The sequence below is a fragment of the Saimiri boliviensis genome, chromosome 1, assembly GCF_048565385.1.
Source record: "Saimiri boliviensis isolate mSaiBol1 chromosome 1, mSaiBol1.pri, whole genome shotgun sequence".
In the NCBI taxonomy this organism is placed as follows: domain Eukaryota; kingdom Metazoa; phylum Chordata; class Mammalia; order Primates; family Cebidae; genus Saimiri; species Saimiri boliviensis.
Window position 1 is genome coordinate 30,893,568 of NC_133449.1, and position 22,073 is coordinate 30,915,640.

Sequence of the window (22,073 nt, forward strand, 5' to 3'; positions counted from 1 at the left end):
TTCAATATGCTATTTGCATGAAACCTCCACCCACCAGATAGCATCCCTCAGCAACTAACAATATCTACCAATTACCACAGTGATGGTGGACAAGTGGTGAACATGCACCTCTATCATTCTCTCTACATTTATCAGTTGTCATTCTACTGTAAAAAGAGAGTCTCTTCTCCTGCATTTACTTATTTACTTGTTATGTATCTATTCATTTACTTATTTATAACAGTATGGATTTACAGATTCCTATTTATTCAATAGGTTGTAATCTAATACTCTGATTATTTGATATTTACTTTGATGCTCATATTGTTCTCAAATGGTCAGTGAAAAATCCTTCAAGCTGGTTCCTGTGTCCTTTTGACACATCCCCATCTTTTCTGGAATATTGCCTGACTTTCTGGCATGACAAGATCTTTCAGGTTCATTTTATATTTTTTCTGACCTATCCCATAGGTTAGCCATTTCTCTGAGGCCCCCTGGTAACTTTGAGTGTAGTGCACTATTTAGAAACCAGTATCTCAGTAATCCCAGCACTTTGGGAGGCCGAGGTGGGCAGATCATTTGAGGTCAGGAGTTCGAGACCAGCCTGGCCAATATGGCAAAACCCCAACTCTACTAAAAATACAAAGATTAACCAAGTGTGGTACCCTATGCCTGTAATCCCACCTACTCAGGAGGCTGAGGCAAAAAAAAATTGCTTGAACGTGGGAGCCAGAGGTTGCAGTGAGCCAAGATCATGCCACTGCTTTCCAGCCTGATTGACAGAGCAAGACCTTGTCTCAAAAAAAAAAAAAGAAACCAAGATGCATTCATTTGCTATTGGAGTTCCACTGCTTCCAGACAAAGAAGAAGAAAAAAAGATACACACACACACTGACACTTCGAATTCCAGTCCAGCATATTAGGTTCTTTATAGCCTTCCTTCTTTCCAGGTTTAGAAATCCCTTTCAAACAGTAAAAAACACAGTTCCTATTATCCTCTTTATATTTATTTACTTGCTCAATAAATTATTCTTTCCCTTAACCAACCTTCCAACCATTCTAGCCATGCCCCTGCCTACCACCTCCACACCTACTTTTCTACACTGCTTCTGTAAAAGAAAAGGGAGGTGAGGGGAGGGGAGGGATTATTCCCTATCCTTCGTGTCTAAAACTTCCCAAGATTATAATCTTGGTGTGAACTGTTCTGGGTAATTTCAAGTTTGTGCTCTTTCAACCTTTAGATTTAAGTCTTCTTTTATATCATGAAAACCTTCCTAATATTTTAAATATTTGTTCCATTGTTTGTGTTTTCTGTGTCTATTTTTTATATGTCTATTATTTTTTGTTTCCTTTCAACAACTAAAATTATGCTTTTGTTGGCTCTCCACTCCCTGTCTTCTATGTCAATCGTTTTCTCTCTAATCTTTATTAATGCTTCCCTTATTTCAGTTGCATTTATTCACCTTTCATCTATGTTCCACACTGCATTTTCCACGTGTCTATTTTCCCTTCAGATTCTTCCAACTCCATCTTCATTTCTGAGATAAATCTGCTTTTTTTCTTTTATTTCCTCCTTGAGTTCTGCCAGCTCACATTTCGCCACCTCTTGCCATCTTGTCATCCTTTCCCAAACACTTATCTCTGCTTGGTGGGTCTTTCTTCTCAGAAATGATTGCTTCATTGAGTTATTTAAATTCACTGTGAAATACTTGATTATAGTTTTCATCTGCTCCCTAAAATTACTTTCCTGGGAATGTTCTTTATTTGGGGGTAAACTTAGTGGCTCTTGTTGACATTTTTCCCTCTAATATTATTGCTTCTCATCTACCAATGATCCTAATTATTTTTTATTACATACTGTTGTATGAGATAGGCTTTCTTGGACCATTTCTTTGCAGGAAGTTCTGAGGATAGAAAGAGGGCTCAGGGTAGACTTTCATTACTAAGGTGAGCTTTCTTTGTGGGGAAGAGCTAATTACTAGAAAGAGGCACATGCAGACTTCTAGGCTGCTGAAAAGATTCTGTACCTTGATCTGCATGGTGGTTACACAAAAGTTTATTAAACTGAAAAATATTTGTGTGTTTTCCAGTATGCGTGTTACATCCCAAAAAACATGTTAAGGAAGGAAAGAATAAAATCTCTTTGTTTGCTGCCAAAAACATTATTTTCTTATGGACAGGTGTCTTCTGGATGATCCTTTGTATACATACACCTCCTCTGCTTCTCTGAATCAAAGCAGGCCCAGGAGGTACCTTTCTTCAGTTCTGCTCACCCTAGTCCTTATTTGCATTGATTACAAATAAGAGATGTTGCTGTGGCTTTTCAGAATGCCCCTCATATCCAGGCTGTACGTTTTTCTAGCACTCTTTGCCACCTGCTGTTCCCGAGCCCACCGGCTACTCTCCTAAACCTCCTCACTTCTCCCTCATGGCCACTTCCACACCCTGCTGCTCGGGACAACCCTTGCACACATTGCAGATTCCACAGATTGTAGCTATCCTCTAATTCCGCTTAAAACGGCATTTTGGAGTTTTCTATTGTTCTCCTTGCTTTTGTATCCAGCAATAAGGATACTGTAAGGTATCCAGGAGGAAGAGCAGAAGAGGTTGTCTTGTACAAGCAGCCACATTATACTGGAAGTCTTATTTGCCTATTCCCCTGACTCACCACTACATCTCAAATGAGTTACCTCTTGAGCCTCAGTCTCTCTATTAGCAGAATGGGCAGGGGAAAAAATGCTGTCCTTCTCGTTTGCTCCTTCGGAAGATTATCAAAAAATAATAGGGAAGGCACAGACATAAGGCCAAGTCTCTTTGCAGTTAGGAAGGGTTTCCCAAACTTCAAGCAACATGGTGCTTTCCATGGTACTGATCATTTCACCTCAGTCATGTTTCTCCTTTAACCTTCCCCTAAAGCTTGAGGCCTGCTCTTCCATAGACCATCAGCAAAAGAAAACAACAACAACAACAACAACAACAAAAACAGCTAATTCTTTAGAACTAGGATCTCACCCTACACCTTAGACTCTCACCACCTCCCAACAACCCACACACTCATGCTGAAACACACAGCAGATTCTTCAAAATACCAATTAGCTAGCTGTCCTGTCTCATATCTCTGGCTGGCTGCAAAAGTAGCAGTAGGAACATGCCACTACTTGGCACCATCTGCTTGGCTGTGAGCAAACATAGGCTCCCCAGCCAGGTGGTGTGATTCAGGAAATACCAAGGCCAGACTCCTGCCTCTGACCCCACATGAACTCTGAAGTTTCAGGCTACAGATGGACAATATCAAATCGCCAGGGTCCCAGGACTCCATCATCAATCACTACATCAGTCACAGATATTTCCCTTACTAATAGAAGTGGCAGATGGGAACATAAATTCTTCAAAAGCAATTTGCTTGCCAAGGACTAAGGAACGTATGAATGAAGTGTGAACAGTAAGTTTTTTCCAAGTTAGAGAGGCTGGACACGTCACCCGCTCAGCTACACAGGCAGGCTCTAGAAGACCTAACTCAGTTTCGCTTTCTATCAGGCCAAAAACATCTCTAGCTGACTTAAAGGCAAAACACAAGGGTTTGTTCTCTCTTCCCTAGGCTACTCCTTCAAGGAAGGCCCAGATCTTCAAGAGCAAAATGCAAGAAAGGCAACACTGGTTGGAGCATTGGGCATTCGGTTGTTCCAAAAGAATGAGGATGAAAACAATCCTTTGATAAAATAATCCTTTGAAATCATATGCCCTTTTTCAGAAGCCTCTGCAGCACAGAAATAGTGTCCTTGGGGAATGAGGACTATGTAAGCATTAATCATATGCATGCTCTGTGATGGCTGTCATGGCTGGAGGGTCTATCAGGCACCCAGCATTCCTGTCGGCAGCTCTCTGCTCCCTACTGAGCTTTGGATTTTACAGAGGCAAATACAGCACAACTTCGAACAGGCAGACTGCAAAGAGCTTGGACGAGGGGCATAGAAGCCAGGATCTAGGTAAGTTCTGCCATTAACCAGCTGATACTCTTGAGAAAGTAACTTCCCCTCCCTAGTCTCAACATCAACTACAGAGAGGGCAAGTAGACCTGGATCAACTTAAAGGCTTCCAACCTCAACAAGTCAGGATTCTGGTTAACCCCTGGCTGAGCCCAGCTGCTATCTCATTCCCAGATTCCAACCCCTAATACCATAAAGGGAGGCCTCGTGCTTGGTGTATCAGCTGCCACTTCACCCAGGCCTGGAATGCAGCTGTTAGTTACTGTGGCCAAATGCAGCCATTACTTCAAAACCAACAGCAGTGGCAAATAGCAGAGAAAATAAAATTCAGCAAACTCTCACTGCAAAACCAAGCCAGCAGATGAAAGAGTGGAGGAGGTAACTGCCTATGTAACATTCCTCTGAATTGCCCACCTTTTACTTCTCCAGCAGAAAGAGATAACAGAAGGAAGCCATTGAGTTGGAAAATGCATCATCCCTTGTTCTCAGATGAATTCAGGCTGCTAATAGCACTGATACTTTTAGAAAACTAAAGACAAGGAGCATCTAGCTTAAAAGGAGCCTGTCAGAATGTTAAATGATGCTCCCTTTCCTTCCTTGAGAGTATAAACCGGCTTAGCTCAAATTATGTCTAATTAGGATGCCATGAAAATGAAATACACATAAATACAGACACAGAGACACACACAGGAACTGGCCCCTCCGTCCTGCGGCAGTGTGGACAGATTGTAATGGACGCAATGTGGTACAATCATTAAACATCTCTCCAGCTTAGTTGCGTGCAGTGTGTCTCAATAATGTGTTATGAGGTGTGTTTGTAATTGGCTGCTGCTGATAGTGGTCCTTGAAAGGGAAATGGAGTGTGTCTAAATGCAGACAAAGCCACTTAGCACGCCAGGACAAGATGAGACGCTCCTCACAAAGTCCAAATGGGATACTCAGAGCTTCTTCCACCCATAACTTGGGAGAGAGAAAAAGGAATCATCTGTCTCAATTTTCTCAGCTCCAGAAACAATATTTATAAAATAGAAGGTGATTTCAGAGCTCATTTATTTTCCTGGTTCACAATCCCCACTCTCCGCTGACATCATTTTCTAACCAATTTTATTTCCAACAATCGCAGAAACAGCCTCAATTCTACTTGAAATCGTTAAAAACAAATCCATTCTTTCCTTGTCTTTGAGCCTCATCTTTCAAAAACTAGTTTAATTTCTGCACTGCCTTTCTTTGAAAAAGTATTCCAGGGCTCCAAATAGCCACACCAGATCCTTCCTTCTCCCTTTCTTACCTCCTAAATCCCTGTATTCCCTATAAATTTCAGAAAGCACACAGCTTCCTCCTGACACCTGTTTCTAGGCGCTATTCACTGTTCTCTGGCTAAGCACATCACTGGTTGTCCTACTTGTAGACAGTGAGTGATTCCAAAGACCGCTATCACTGTCATGGACCCACAGCCCCTGAAGTCTGCCCTGACTTCACTTCAAATCTTCTCCTTCTTGTCATCTCCAGATTCTCGCTTTGATCCTCATGCTTCACCAAGCCTTCCAAACACTATGCACCTTAGAAACCGAGTAAGCCAAAGACTTAAAAAGTCACAGAAAGAACGAACCACCTTTCTTTCCCAGAAGGCAGCCTCCAATGAGAAAAATCAGAGTCTAACAAGAAATGTCAAGCATGGTGCTGGTTTGCATGAAGACTGTTGACATATCCTGGCACAGTGGCCACTTAGAGCCCTAGGGAAGAGAATTGCAGCACATGGGAGAGATGTCAGACTTCCTAAGTCCTTCCCTGACCTCTCAGGGAAACAGCCACAGGAAAGAAGAGCCAAGCTTCACACGGCATGCTTGGTGCTTGGGCAACCCATGCTCATCCTGTACCAATCACCACATTTTTTTTTCTAAGTGCTCAGAACCATCTATTCTAAAATTGGGGGGAATTAATGTAAAGCTGATTCGTCTTTTTCTCTGAGTGGGAGAAACTGACTCTGTGATACGTATATCAACTCTCACACAGGCACTAGATTCAAGTGAAACCATTCTTAAGCCAGATTTTTTTTAAAGATATGACTCATCCTGACTCAGATGGGTTGAGAAAAATGGTGGGAACTTGAACTCTAATTCTAAATCCCTGAATGACTTGGAAGTCGAGTACTTTGGTCTTCCCTCACTCAGGAACTCCATTTGTACGACAGTTAGATATACTATCTCCTACCCCTATGGTCGTCCAGCACAGCTAGAGGATTTAAAACAGCAGCCACTCTGGCCTCTCAAAGACAGCAGCTAGACTGAGGCAAAGAACACAATCCTCCTCCCTGCTGCAGCTGTGAAGCCCCAGCAGACTACCCAGGCTGCAGATGGGGACTGCTACCTTGTTGAGCTGCCCAGCCTACAGGGCACAAGCCTGTGGGGATCAAGGACAAAGACCCAGGGATTCTTCATCAGCAAGCTCCAAGGACACCAGAACAGAGATCTTCCAGGGTGGCTAGACTGCAGGACTTCACAGGTCTCAGAGAAGAGGGCCAGGGCTTAGGCTTCTTTGCCATAATGCTGAGCACAGCACTGGACCCAGAAGGCAACCTCCAATGAGAAAAATCAGAGTCTAACTAGAAATACCAAGTATGGCACTGGTTTGCATGAAGACTGTGGACACATCCTGGCACAGTGGCCACTTAGAGCCCTAGGGAAGAGAATGGCAGCATATGGGTGATGTGTCAGCCTTCCTAAGTCCTTCCCTGACCTCTCAGGGAAACAACCATGGGAAAGAAGAACCAAGCTTCACACAGCATGCATGATTGCTAAATACTTGTAAAATTTTTGTTCACTGAATCAACAACAGGAGAGCCAAAAGGCAGAGGCAGGGAGGACTAACTGCTTATTTACCAGGCTGGTTTGACAAGGGATATTTTCCTATAAGCCCCCCATATGGCTTTTACCCATGGCTTTAAACTGTAACCCATTAAGCAGAAAATAAACTGTAACAAACCACTACAAATTGCGTAAAAGCTCAGCCCTGAACCTACCCCTATAGGGAATCCTGGCTTCATCACTGTGACAGTCTGACATGCATCATCCCTTTTTAGCCTTTTAAAGCTTTTTACCTTTTAAAATAAAGTGAGATGCTGCAAGTAAACAGACATTTGCTTAAAACATTTTTTTTTTTGCAGACAAAGGTCCTTATTCAGTGTTAATCATATTTTTCTATGTGAGATGAATTTCAATTTGATCCTTTCCCCCTTTTACTATATCTTGTTTGCTTCTTTTTGATATTTTATTTATCTTTTAATGTTTGAAACAGGCCATCAGAAGCATGGTCACCAAAGGACAGTCCTACAGATAGCTGTTGCCTCTAGTGATGGGGCTGGATGCTTTCTCCCACCAAAACTCTGTATTTGCTTTTATTTTTTCCCTGTATCCCTCCTTGTTCCATTGAGGACCCTTCAAAGTCTGGGATCTGAGCTCCCATTTTAATTGCCAATGTCATTTAAAAAAAAAAACTGTCCTCTGGGAAAGGCTGGCAGTCACACCCATCTTCCTGCTCCTGTCCATGCAGCAGAAGCATCCTCCAAAATGCCCCTCCCAGAGAGCAGTGAGCCCAGCTCCAGGCACAGGAGAGCAAACAGCCAGGGGCTGCTTTCTTAACTTCAGCACTGTTTGAACGAGTCCTGGACAAAAACCTGTGCTTTCCAACAACACTGGTACATCAGAGCCAACCTCCTGATCAGCTTGTGAGAAGTTCCATGGCATTTACTGACCTGTGACCTTGAATTTATAGACCCTTAGCTTCTCAGAGTCTCGGTCCTCAATGTAAATTATGAAAATGCTACCCAACAAAGAGTCTTGGGTAAGATTACAGGAGATGTATGGGACAGCACCAGACACATTGTTTGGTATGAAGCACATGCTAAGATGAGGATCTCTGGAATCTCTCTTCTTGACCCAATTATTTTTAGATGTCACAATCGTCAAAGAAAAAGGCCAATGTTCAAGACCTAGGTCATATTCCAGTTCTTCTCACTGGAAAGGATATCTGATGATAACATCTTGGCCAACTGATTTCCCAGTAAATCAGGATCCACTTGGTCCCCTATCCCCTGCATGACAAAGATCCGCTATCACTGTCATGAACCCAGAGCCCCTGTAGCCTGCCCTGACTTCACTTCAAACCTTCTCCTTCTTGCCATCTCCAGATTCTTGCTTTGATCCTCATGCTTCACCAAGCCCCCCTTTCTCTGATTATGGAATCTCATCCCCATGTGCTTCTGAACTCCTACTTTGTGATGGATGAAACCTAGAAGTCTCCAAGTGATCCCAGTAAGAAAGTAATTCCAGTCTAGATGAATTAGGCCTCTGCAGTAATGGTGTTACATGCAGCTACTAATAAAATCCTACAAACACTTCCCAATGAATAAAAATCCTTTCAAATTAACACTGAAACCCCTCTCTTAGAATGTGGCAGGATAGAGAAGTAAATGCAAGGTAGAAACCTTTTCATTTTCCTTAGATTTTTAAGAAATCTAAATTTTAAAAGAATATTTGCTTGGAAGTTTCTAATCATTCACTATTGAATTTTCAGAAATCGATGAAGCAATTCTGGACAATGGTGGCTTGAAGGTACCCCTGCTGATAGCTAGTGGTGGCTCTCTCAGCACCAATTCAACTGCAGAGAGCCACTGAAAGCAGCACACAGGTGTTGAGTCTAAGCGAGACCTCAGGATTGCAGGGCTGGGTGGAGAGGTCATCGCAGGGTTGAGAGAGATTCTGGAGAACAGCATCTAAGAACAGACACAGGAGCAAGATCAGATGTCCACGAATCCTGGGGAAAGCTTGGCCCAGAGTGGGAGAGGCCCCTGGGAGGAAGGCAGCTACAGCTGTCATGAATGTTCTGAGAGGATGTCTTGCCTCTGTAGCCCAGAGGAAGGGATGGGAAGCTGAACAGGCCTGCTAAGTCCTCTCTAGCCTAGAGCTAGGGTAGCTCAGGGGATTCCTTCTGGTGCCACAAAAAAAACAGACAGCCTACCTGGTGGTGCTGCCCCTACAAGGTATAGGAGCCAAGACTGCAACACACTGACAGAGCTGGAACATCATCATCTTGGACAAACATTTCCATTTTAAGTTCCAGCTCCCTTTCAAGCCTTATGCATTTCAAGGAAATCACTAGTTGAAAAGACAGTAAAACACAAATAAGACAGCTTGGTCACAGAGGGAGGTGGGGGAAAATATCTTGGGTAACTGTCAAACTTCACCCTCATACAATGGGCCCTGTAAATCAGTGGGCCTTAATAAGCACATTCCTTTCCCTTCAGGAGCACTAAGAGAGGGAAGCTAAAAACCGACTCAGTGGGTATGCCTGCAGCTGCAGAAAAATGTATGGGAACAGACACATAACTCTTCCTCTCAGATAAATACAACAAAGAAACACAGAAACAGCCTAAGCCTCTAATAAACTCCCCCACCCTGAATCCTTAAAAACTCTTAGTCTGTAAGAGAGTGTGCCTCTGATCTAACTGGGCCAGAAGCTTTTCTCAGGTTTGTTTTCTCTAAAATAAGCCTGTCTTAACTGGTGAGCCACCTTTCGTGTTTCTCTCTTCTTTCTTTAATTCTTACACGTATCACCATTCTGTCGACTTCACCTGAAGGCAGATGGTCCTAAGCCACAACAAGGGGACAAAGGAAAAAGAGCACCCCCAAAAGGACCAGAAACTGGAGAGATGAGCAAACAAAATGCTTAGAAGGGGAGGTTGTTGATGAAACAGAGCTGCTAAAGGAGACAAAGGGCAACTCAAAAAATAATAATAGCACTTAACAGTATTCAATTACAGCACATGAAAAAGAAAGACTTTCTGGGAATAAAAATCATGATTTTTTCACACTAAAATGCTCAGCAGAGGAGTTGATGAAAAGGATGGTTGCTGTAGAGACCTAAATTAGCAGCTTAGAAGATCAAGTAGAAAAACACATACACACAAGAGCAAAAATACAAAGAAAAATCAGGGGCAAAAAGATATTTGAAGAACAGACACTAAAAACCCAGCTTGTGAATAACAATAATCCCAAAAGCAGAAAAAGGAACAGATACAGAAGAGACAAGAATTAAACAAATGGAAGTAAAGAATTTACCTGACTTGAAGAAGACCTGAGTCTGCAAATGGAACTGAGCTCCTTGCAAGAAACATGGAAAAGGATATACACCAAGGTGTCCTTATAAGTCCCAAAGATAAGGAGAAAAATGTCACAAGCTCCAAACAGAGAGAAGAGGTAACTAACTAAGAAAAAAAGTAATATGACTTCAATCATATGCCATCTACAAAACTGGAATCCAGAAGACAATGGAAAACTATCCAGGCTAGGCATGGTGGCTCATGCCTGTAATCCCAACACTAGGAGGCTGAGGCAGGAGGACCATCTGAGCCCTGGAGTTCAAGACCAGCCTGGGCAACGTAGCAAGACCCTGTCTCTACTAAATAAATAAATAAAATTAGCCAGGCACAGTGGCACATGCCTGTAGTCCTAACAATTTGGGAGGCTGAGGCAGGAAAGATCACTTGAGCCCAGGAGGTTGAGGTTGCAGCAAGCCATCATCACACCATTACACTCCAGACTGGGTGACAGAGCAAAGCCCTGTTTAAAACACACACACACACACACACACACACACACACACACACACACACTGGGTGACAGAGCAAAGCCCTCTTTAAAACACACACACACACACATACACACACACACACACAAAACCATCCATACAGTGTGAGGTGTGCAAGCCAGATGTTATCCACCTGTCTAATTTGTAGAATATTTGCGGATACAAGAGTTCAGAGAAAAAATAACCCACATACCCTATCTCAAGCAGATATTCTGATCAAAAAATAAATTCAAACAAAAATCTCAAGATGGGTGAGATGAAAAGAAAACAGTGGTGTGATGAACCTTGCAATTTGTACAGTTGAATTGAATTCGGTAGTATTAAAGTGACTGGAAACAGGTAATGGAAGTGACGAATAAGAAGAGGGATTCTGCAAAGAAAAATTTAACATTTAGTTCTAGAAGTGTTAAATTATCTCAGCAAAGTCCAGGAATTAGCAGTAGTGGAGGTAAGGTGAATAAAAGTCTTCTAAAGGCCCATCTGCCCACAGTGTATGAAAGTGTAAGGAAGTAAAAGTACTCAGAAAAGGCTCAATTTACTAGGCTGTTGCCAGGCACAGTGGCTCACACCTATAATGCCAGCTACTGAGGAGGCTGAGGCAAGAGGATTGCTCTAAGTGAGTCAGAGCAACATAGCAGGACCCTATTTCTAAAATTAAAAAAAATTAATTAGCTGGGCTTGGTGGTGCACACCTCAGTCTTAGCTACTTGGGAAACTGAAGCAGGAGGATCTTTTGAGCCCAGGAGTTTGAAGCTGCAGTGAGCTATGACAGCACCACTGCACTCTATCCTGGGTGACGGAGAGAGACCCTGCCTCCAAAAAATATGTATTAGAATGATAATGAATGGATAAAACATCCTGGCAGGAGGAGGGGCATATAAAATCATCATCAATATCTTGTTTGCATAGAAATATGCCTTCAAATGTCCTAGAAAGATAACAGTCAGCATAGATAGTAAAGTGAGATGTCCAAACTAAAAAGGGCAAGAAAATTGAAGTAGTAATTGGCCAAACCAGCAAAAGTAATAAAATGGAGTAAGATAAAAATAAAATAGTATATATTCAATTATATCTATTATTTCACTAATTTTTATAAGCTGAACATTCTCATTAAAATACAAACATCAGATTGGATTGAAAAATAAAAATATGTAATCAGGTCAACAGAGAGCTATACGTAATTTAAAAGAAACATTTTATGCCATAAAGAAAGATTAAAAATAGATGGTCAAATGCAAAAGAAAACAAAGAAGGACAGACGATACTAACAACAGTTAAGGTGAAGGCACAGTTTATCAAAATATAAACCACTAAGAACAAAACAAAATAACACTAAAATATTATAAAGCCAAAACTCTTGATAACAGGAGATTTTGATTAAAATTATAGTGTATGATTTCAGAATTGAACTGATCTAGTAGACCAAAAACTGACATAAACCAAGAAATAAAGTGAGAAGTTGAATCAAGAATATTTATCTAATACATAGGTAGAGAGAGAACTATATAACCATCGAACAAAGAATATTCAGGGGCTTTCTTCCATATGTCCAAAAGATACTTTAAATATTGATTATGATCATTAATAAAAACTTAAAAAATTTGAAAAGCAGAAATTTGATAGGCCACATTCTTATCTCATAATTCAATAAAATCCAAAATCAAAAATATCAAAAATCCTAAGGATTTTGAAATTAAGAAACATGCTTCTGCATGAGTAGTTCTTCAGACAAATAGAAAATCAAAATTGAAAACATAAACCATCTAGTAAGAACTGAAGAACAGTCAGAAGGTATAGGACACAGCCAAGGCTATATGCAGAAGAAACGTACAACCTTATATGCCTTAATTATTTTTAAAACAGGAATATTCAAAAATAGAGAAAATTACTAGCAAGAAAAGTTAAAATTAATAAAAATGAAATGTAATAGGAAGGTACATAGATGCAAAAACTGGCTCTTTGAAATATCCATAAGATAAATTAGGTTTAAGAAAGGATAAAATACTTATAATTAGAAATGTGAATGGAGATGTGACCACAGGTATACAACAGAGGATTAGAAGAGAATACCATGTGCAACTCTGGTAAATTTGAAAACCTAAAAGATGTGGGTAGTTTACTAATAAAATTGATACCACCCAAACCAACCAAAGAAGAGTAGAAAATATGAAAAGACCAGTTACTGTATGTAACAGTGTAGGATAGGCTATGCTAAGAAGTAGTTCCTGCTTACACAGAAGTCTTGGGTAAGTGTTCTGGACAATAGGGAAGTTTTCCCCCACTCAGTTACTTAGAGATCAGGGCATCTTATATCATACATCATGCGATCTTGCCATCCCTAGAGTCTTGTCATCCACATTATCTGGAGGAGAAGAATAAGGCAAGGTGTGCATGGGAGATTTTATAGTGTGGCCTATAAATAGAACCCATCATTTCTACTTCATTTTATTGGACCCAAGTTAGTTACATGTGCTAGTTAATGTAAGGGAGAATGTGAAATGCAATCTTGCTGTGTGCCCAAAGAATGAGACACCAGAATTTGGTGAGCAATTAGAGGTATCATGGCAGAGATGGGAAGGTAACTAAAGGGCTACCATTGAAGAAGTCAATAGAACTGGATAATTTCACAGCTGAATTTTATATGATAATTAAGAATAAATTGGTGAAAGTTGTTTAAACTATTCCCATCTGCTAAAAAATTTCCCTAATTCATTTTATCAAAGCAATATACACTTATATCTAAAACCAAAGTACCAAAAAAACTATAAACAAATCTAACTCATAAAAATAGATCTTAAAATTCCAAATAAATGTCAACAAATACAACACAGTAACATAAATAAAAATAAATTGTCACTGAATAGTGCTTATTCCAGGAATGCAAGGATGATTCAAAACAAGAACATCAAAATAAATCACACCATCAATAAAAGAGAAAAATAGTATGATTCAATCAAAAGATAAAAAATCCAAAAAAACACTAATAAAAACTCGAAGTAAAGCAAGCATAAAAGGAAAGTTAAAATGTGAAATAGAATATTCAATAAAGGTGAACAGTAAATAACAAACACTAAAGCCATTTGCACCAAAATCAAGGGAGTCCTATACTGCACGGCATTTAATTTTTAAAGTTCTCATGAATGCAACAAAATAAGACAAATAATTAAAATAAATCTCAAAAAGAAGAGACAAATTTTGCTTATTTTGATAATAATGTGATTTTTGAACCTAGGAAATTCAATAGATTGAAAAGTAACCACTGGATTTAATAAGAACATTCTGGTAAAAAGTATGATATTGCCATAGTAAAAGACAAATAGATCCATAGAAAAGAATGGAGTTCCCAGAACTAGAACCCAATGTTTATGGGAAATTATGTGACAAAGTGGTCTTTTAGTTACTGGGGGAAGTGATGGCTTATTTAATTAATGATGTTGACACAGATAACTATTCTTTTTGGAAGAAAACAGAGTTGAATCCCTTCCTTAAACTTAACATAAAAATAAATCCCAGATGGACCTAAGATTTAAAAGGTTTTTTAAAAAATATCATATAAAAGAGGGAATTTTGGATAGTCTATATATAATCTAGGACTTTGGATGATCTTTTTAATAAAGACAGGCATTCGTGAGCTATTTTTTAAAAAGAAGTATTTGATTATATTTTTCAAAGCCAAAAAGTTATATGGAAATATATACTGTAAAGTCAATGTTATTATCAAATTGATCAGGGAAAAAAATCTGCAACACGTATGACCAATAAAGAGCTATCAATAACTGCAAAGACCCCTTTTAATTGGCAGCAAAAAGGTAAACGGCACAGTAGAAAAATGGGGAGAGGATATGAATAGATCCTACATACACCGGCAGATCCTTACAGGCAATAAACATATGAGAATATACTCAACCTCTCTGGTAATCAGAGCAATATAAAATTACAATTGGATCCCATTTCATACTCTTTAGATTGGCAAAGTGAAAATGACAGCATGTATACCAAAGAGGATGCTGGGCAAAGAATACTCTCATACTTTGCTAATGGAAATGTAGATTGTTATTCTGTTTTATAAAGCAATCTTAAAATACCGTAATATAAAAATTAAAGACCGCTTTTGCCTCCTAATCCCCACTCCTCAAAAGTTATATTTTAGAAGCAAAAGCTCTAATACATAAGAATATGTGTACATAGATTATGTCAGTCCTGTCTGTAGCAACAAGAGATGGGAAATAAGGTATATACCCATCAAATGGAGATAGCCAAATAAGTTATATCCACACTGCAGAATATTATGCAGTCATTAAAAATAATGAGCTAGTTGACCAGTAGAATTTCTAGAATATACACTTAAGTGAAGCACTCTCCTTTTTAATAACAACCAAAACAGATCTGTAAATGTTTATGTATATTTACAAACTGGTTACACAATGCAAAGAGAAAGATATGGAAATTCACATGTCCAGATTCTTACTTTGCTTACCTCAGAAGGGGTGAAGAAGAGGATGGTGAGTGAAAGGAGCAGATAGACAAATAAGTTGGAGTGAGAAATAACACATAGACAATAGTCCATTTATGTAAATCACCCATTCTTGGCTCACTGCAATCTCCCCTCCTAGGTTCAAGTGATTCTCTTGCCTTAGCCTCCTGAGTAGCCGGGACTGCAAGCGTGTGCCACCATGCCCAGCTAATTTTTGTATTTTTAGTGGAGATGGAGTTTCACCATATCGGCCAGGCTGGTCTCGAACTCCTGACCTCAGGTGATCCACCTGCCTCAGCTCCCAAAGCACTAGGATTACAGACATGAGCCACTGCACCCAGCCATGGACCCAATTTTGAATCCTACTGTTTTTTTTTAAACTTGGTACATGATGAGTATATTTCCGTGTCCACTGTGTTAGGACCATTCCCAATCCAGCTTCCCATGAGAGCAATTTGGAAAGAGGCACAGTGGATCAGCACACATCTCAAATAACATCTGCAGATCCACCAGCTTCTGTGCTTGGTATACAAAGAAAGAATTCTTCAAGTCCCTGGTCACACCAGCAGGGAAGTCTTCACGGTTCGCTTTCTCCAACCAGTGTGCGTGGGCTCAGACCTTCTGAACTTATATGCTCAGCATGCCCCTCCAAGGACGTGCCCATTCTAAGTGACTTTGGCTATGGCCCTGCCAAGGTTTCATCTGTAGGGAATCTAGATAGGCAGGAAGACTTCCCCACAGGTGATTTCCTCTAAGAGCAGCTACGCAAATTAAAGTTGAAAACACGTGATCAAGATAAGCCAGCATGAAGCTTGGTGAGGAATACAGAACATACACAGTGACTTTCATTTAGGCCAGAAGGGTAAGAGAAAGGGAATGCCAAGTTCAAATTTCACTGAATTGCCCCTTTAAGAGCAATGAACATACCATAAGCAATTAAAACCCTTAAAACCAAAACATTTGCTGAACAAAGTCCCCAGTGAATGGAATATAATATTCCCAATTGGGGAAATTTGTTTACTTTCCAACACACTCTGGTCTTAGCACAAAAATAAGCAAATGGCTTTATCTTTTAACTTTTTCTCAATCTGGCCCACTCCTGGTTTTCATTCATCTCTAGTCACTCATGCTGAGTCCCACCACGTTAGGAATACCTCCCTGCCCACCACTGCCCAATAATCTCCCTTTCTCTAAGCTACCCCAGAATCTGCCTCTTGTTCTACACAAAGGTATCCTAGATTGGGTACTGTCCTAGATTGTGTTGGTAGTGTCACCTCAACTGCATCATAACATAGTGTAGAGGTGCCAGGATAATGGGATATTTGTTTGCATTTGTTCTCACTTCCATCTACCTCCCACTCCCCTCCTCAGCCCTGCCCCAACCCCTGACCTCAGCAGATAACAAAGACCTGCATGCTCCCTGGCTTCCAGAAAGATGGTGTTCCTAAGCCTAAAGCAGAGATACCAGGAAATAGGCCATCTTCTATCATTTACAAAAGCCAGTGTTCTTTGAAAGAATAAATAGTCCAGAGGGTAAAAAAAAAAAAAAAAAAAAAGGCAATGCCTTTGAGGACTAGAAAGAGAAGGAATCCCTCCAGCTTGGAAGACGAGTGGGACACAGCCAGTTCTGAGTGGTGGATGCCCCAGAAGGTAGCAGAGCCCAATTAACATGGCTGTGTGATGCCCCATGGGAAGGCTGGTCCCTGGACACAGCGGGCTCCTGGCATCATATGGAACCCTCTAGCCTGAGATCAGCAGAATGTGAAGGGCATAGTCTATGGTGAAGCAGCCATGATGGTGATAACTGGAAGACTGCAAGCTCTTCCCACATTACCTGGCATGGAGGAAGCCTCCTGAATCGCTATGAATCTGTGAGTAGAAAAGAAATCCCCTCACCTGCTGTGAGTAGAAGAGGACTCCCCATCCCTACAAGGGGGAACGGGAGCTTGGAATAGCATTTAACTCCAAGAAAATAAGGACAAGTGGCACAGAATGTAGACCTGGTCTTTTGGAGTATGAGGCACACAAGCTTTTGTGAGCAAGCGCAACATCTAATGCAGGGCTTCTCGAACTTTAACTGCACACAGATCACCTGGGGGCTCTTACTAAATGCAGATTTTGAATCAGTAGGTCTGAAATGGACTGAGATTTTACATTTCTGGTGAATTACAAGGGACACTAACCCCCCTGACCCATGAGCCACACTGAGAAATTAAAGGTCAAGGGTAAGCAAGCATTTTCTATACATTTTTGTTTTCTATAAAAATATACAAAACATTTTCTATTTTCATAGTAAAGATCTAAGTTTTGTGGGCTACACAGTCTCCATTACCACTATTCAACTCTGCCATTGTGGCACAAAAGCAACCATCGACTTACTGTGCTCCAGTAAAACTTTATTGATGGACCACGGAGTCTGAATTTCATATATTAATAATTTTCAAATGTCATGAAATGTTATTTTTCTTTGGAGTTTTTCTCTGACCATTTAAAAATATAAAAACCATTGCTAGCTCACAGGCCATCCAAAAGCAGTAGAGAAAGTAGGGGCTGCATTTGACCCATGGACCACCTGGTCCAAGATGCCCAAAACAGTATAGAACCCATGACAGGCATTCTCAACTGATTAAATAGAAGTGGGTTGCTCAGTTAGCCTATTTCCTATCCTGAAGTTGGCTTTCCCTTCCTGTTATTCTTCCACTAGCGCTATGCTTCTAAAACAGCAGATGCTTTGGGGACAAGTAGATTCCGGCAAATGCTTCTTTCAAAAAAAATCACTAAAATGACTTTAAAAGACCTCCCTAAATCCTTCTTCTTCTAATAAGCAGCCCTGTGGAATAACAGGTTCCTATTTTAGTGAAACAGCTTTAAGGATGAGATTAAACTTCAACCACAGTTTTCTGAGCTAACAGAAGAGTGACATGATCAGGGGAGGAAATTCAACCTTGCAGAACAACGCCTGGTAAATTTAAAAGCAATTGTCTCAAACTTTTATCCCCACATACCCCGGTAAAGATTCTCTTCCTCCTCTCAGACTCACATTCCACTATGAGTCAAAAGAGAGAAAAGACAGCTCTCTATCTTGCAGCTCCTTCCACCATTAAACAGCATCCCCAGTGACACAGTTCTATCTTTCTGGTAATACAGCGATACATCTTAGAGTCTAAGAGGAAAACGGTGTTCTGCAATCAGAAGTGGTGAGGAAAATGGTGTTCTGCAATCAGAAGTGGCCAGCAGGAAGCCATTGCTCAGAATTCAACCTCTAACACCCACACCCCCACCCCCAACCCCAACCCCACTTCCCACACAGGGCTTCCCACTCAGCAATGCTCCATATGGGTTTGCCAGATGTTTGGACAAACTTGATGCAGTGGCCTGGTGAGGGCGATTTTGCCCACTCTGGCTCCCCACACTTGATAGGCACTCAAAGGGCGAAACTTTCAAGGAGCTCACCCATCTTTGCCGCTTGCCAACTGTCCAGTGGCACCCCCGCCAGGGCTCTAGCATCCTGCATCCAGTCTTTGTTCCACCACTTATTCATGGTGGAAGGAACTGCAAGATGGAGAGCTGTCTTTTCTCTCTTTTGAGTCAAAGTGGAATGTGAGGCTGCGGGGAAGAAGAGAATCTTTACGGGGATACCTGGGGATAAGAGTTTTGCCAATTGCTTTTAAATTTACCAGGCGTTGTTCTGCAGGGTGGGATTTCCTCCCTGATCATGTCACCCTTGCGGTGCTGGGCAAGATACTGGACCTTTAGGAAACTCAAGTCCCTCACTGGCAAAAATAAATATAATCAGCCAGGCGCAGTGGCTCATGCCTGTAATCCCAGCACTTTGGGAGGCCAAGGCAGGTGGATCACAAGGTTGGGAGTTCAAGGCCAGCCTGGCCAATATGGTGAAACCCCATTTCTACTAAAAATACAAAAATTGGCCAGGAGTGGTGGCAGGCGCCTGTAGCCCCAGGCAGGAGGCTGAGGCAGGAGGATCGCTTGAACCTGGAAGATGGAGGTTGCAGTGAGCCAAGATCACGCCACTGCATTCCAGCCTGGGCAACAGCAGAGCGAGACTGTCTCAAAAATAAATTAAAAATATAATCATTACACCGTCCAGAGATAATATTCAAAAAAGAAAACGTTAACAATTAGCATGGTTCGGGCACTGTTTAATGAGAAAGGCACCAGCCTTAAATAACCAGTATGACTGTACTGGTAGCAGTAGGTGAATCTCAGCCTGCCCACCTTTTGGGGTGGTTGTGAGGAATGAATGACTGACATAGATAAATCCCCAGAATTTGTCCTGAAAGCCACTCACACTCGCTTCTCCCATGGAAGTTTATTCTTTCTACATGGACTCCTGGTGAATAACAGAGGCCACAAACCAGGTCTTCTGCTAGCACTGAACGCAGGACACTTGACAGTCACTTGTGCCACTTACTGAGAGCTTGGCCAGGGCCTCCTGCTGGATGCAACTTCTCTCTCCAGACATCCTGGGGTGCACACCCAGGACCTCTGGGAGATCACCCACAGTACCCATGGCCTGCCTGGGCAGGAAAGCAGCTGGCATCTCACACTGCTGAGGACACGTAGTCAACCCACTTGTAGGAAGAACCCTTTTTAGCAAGGAGGAGTGGGCAATACAGGCACCTGAGACGCCCAAAGGCTCATCCAAGCCACCTTGAAAAACAAGGACCAAACCGCAAAGTGCCACAAGAAAGAAAAGCAATGTGGTCATTTCTTTGGCAATTAACTGCAGCACTGATTTCACAGAGAAAACCCTATGATCTTATCCCTCACAAAGACTCTGTGCCCATGGGAAAGATCTGCATCCAGCCTTGAAAGAGCCCTTATTTCTTCCCTGAGAAAACAGACTGTACTTCACCAAGGACTTTAAACGTGATGCCCAATGCATGTCAGCTTTCTCCACCCCATTTTGAGAATGGAAGGAAGAAAGAACACTTTAACTGTGGCTCAATATTTATTGACCCACAAATACGCTCAGTATGACTGGGGAAAATGGGAAGTCTTGGCACAGAAAGAAAAGAAATGCACATTATAAAAAGGAATAAGTGTAAAACGTAGAAAATAGCCTAAGTGCGCTTATTTATGGTTAATAGCAGGTATTTGTTTTTGCTGCTAATAATCCAATTAGCAGTCAATCCAATGCGTCCTTTATTATCAGCTGATCCATAATTACTGCTCCATGCTGAGTATTTTGCCCGGCACATGATAGCTTTCAACTGCTCAGCACAAACAACCAAATAATTGGTGCTGTTATGCTAAATACAGGACGATTCCTCTCTGAGGGGTGATGCTGCAGTTTTTAACAATCCAGGATGGCCTTTGTATTATCAGCATCTGTTGGTTAATCCCTCACTGTCCTCTCTTTAATCAGTCTTGAGGTATTCCTAAAGCACCTTAACACTCTCAAGAATGTGATACTTTGGAGACCTCTTTTTTTAAAGTTTAACCCTAGGACCAGACACATTCCGTCATCTGTAGCAGGATAGCATTCACAAGAGGATGCCAGAGAGCAGTGAAAGCACAAGATACTTCTCTGAAAATATTGTAAAGTTTTCTCTTTAAACATTGTTTTAAAATGATTCCTCCTGGAAGAGATAGCTTCTGCTATAAGACTATTTCATTCAACAGTTTCTGATCTAAACTATTCATTCTGGGAACACAGTGAACCCAGGCTCTAAAAGCAGGTTGTGAAGGGAAAAATATATTCAAGTCCTCCCTTCCGAGAGACCAGACTCAATGTCACTGTGAGAGGAGAGAAGGAAGTTTGGGGTGAGCATATGGAAGTGGAAAGAGGGTGGGAGCTCTGGAGGCAGACAGACCTGGTTTGGCATCTAGATCCCTGGCTTGCTTATAAACAGCATGATCTTGGATATGTTATGAAACTTCCCTAAGCCTCATGTTCATCACCTGAAAAACCAAGCTAAGAATGCTGGCTGTGCAGGGTTGTTAAAAAGAATAGATGGCCAACTCAGAAAGCACCCAAAACTTACTACAGGCTCAGATTTTTAGTTCTCTGCCTTTTGTTCTGGATGCAAAAACAGGAAGCTAGTTTTCTATAAACCAGTAGCTCATGTCACATAATTCTATTCTCTGCAATTACCTCCACCTCTTACCTATAAACCATAGGTAGATTTCATCCCAGATTTACCATGGGGCTACTATGCCAGCCAAAGTCCTACTCACAGTTCCCACTGTCCCGAATGCCACTCCACTCTAGGACCCGTCATCTTCCTATGATCCAGCACATACTTTGGTTAGCTACTGCCTGTGCCACAGCAGTAGCTAAATGTCTCTGTATATAAAAGGGAGTAAGACGTGGGCAACTAGAAAGTCAAACCAAGACCTTTTCCCAAAGACTTATTTGGGGAACAGAAACCAATGGCTATAGAAACAATGGAAACTGCTAGGCTCTGACCCTAAATGAGATGCCAAAATCTGGAGTCAGAAGCCACACGCTCAGTTCAGCTCTTTCTTTTTGAACTTTTTATTGAAGTAGAATGCACAAAGAGAAAAGAACATGTACTTAAGGAATGTCACAAGGTGAACAGACCTGTGTGATTAGCCCCCCAATCAAGAAACTGAAAAGGGCCAGTTTCCCAAAATGTTCTGTCCTCATTCAGTCATTAACCCCAATCAAAAGTAACCATGAACTGACTTACAGTGCCAGAGATGAGTTTCGCCTGTTTTTGTACTTTATATAAATGGAATCACACAGCCTGTGGGTCAAATCTGGCCTGCCACCTGTCCTAGTACATCCTACAAACTAAGAATGGATTTTATATTTATAAATCTTTGAAAATAATACCAAAAGAAGAATATTTCATGAGATGTGAAAAATATATGAAATTCAAATATCTGCTTCCCTAAATAAAGTTTTATTGGAACACAGTGACACTAATTCATTTACATATTGTATTTCAAACCACAACTGCAGAGTTAGTCACATCAGAGACCATATAACCTAAAAAGAA

The 22,073-nt window shown here is 41.1% G+C and overlaps 1 protein-coding gene across 2 annotated transcripts in view; it reads right to left on the reverse strand.

Annotated features, from left to right (window-relative positions):
* The window catches only part of GALNT14 (polypeptide N-acetylgalactosaminyltransferase 14), a 234,086-nt gene that overhangs the window by 200,912 nt on the left and 11,101 nt on the right, over positions 1-22,073 (reverse strand). The gene's annotated exons all lie outside the window — the stretch shown is intronic.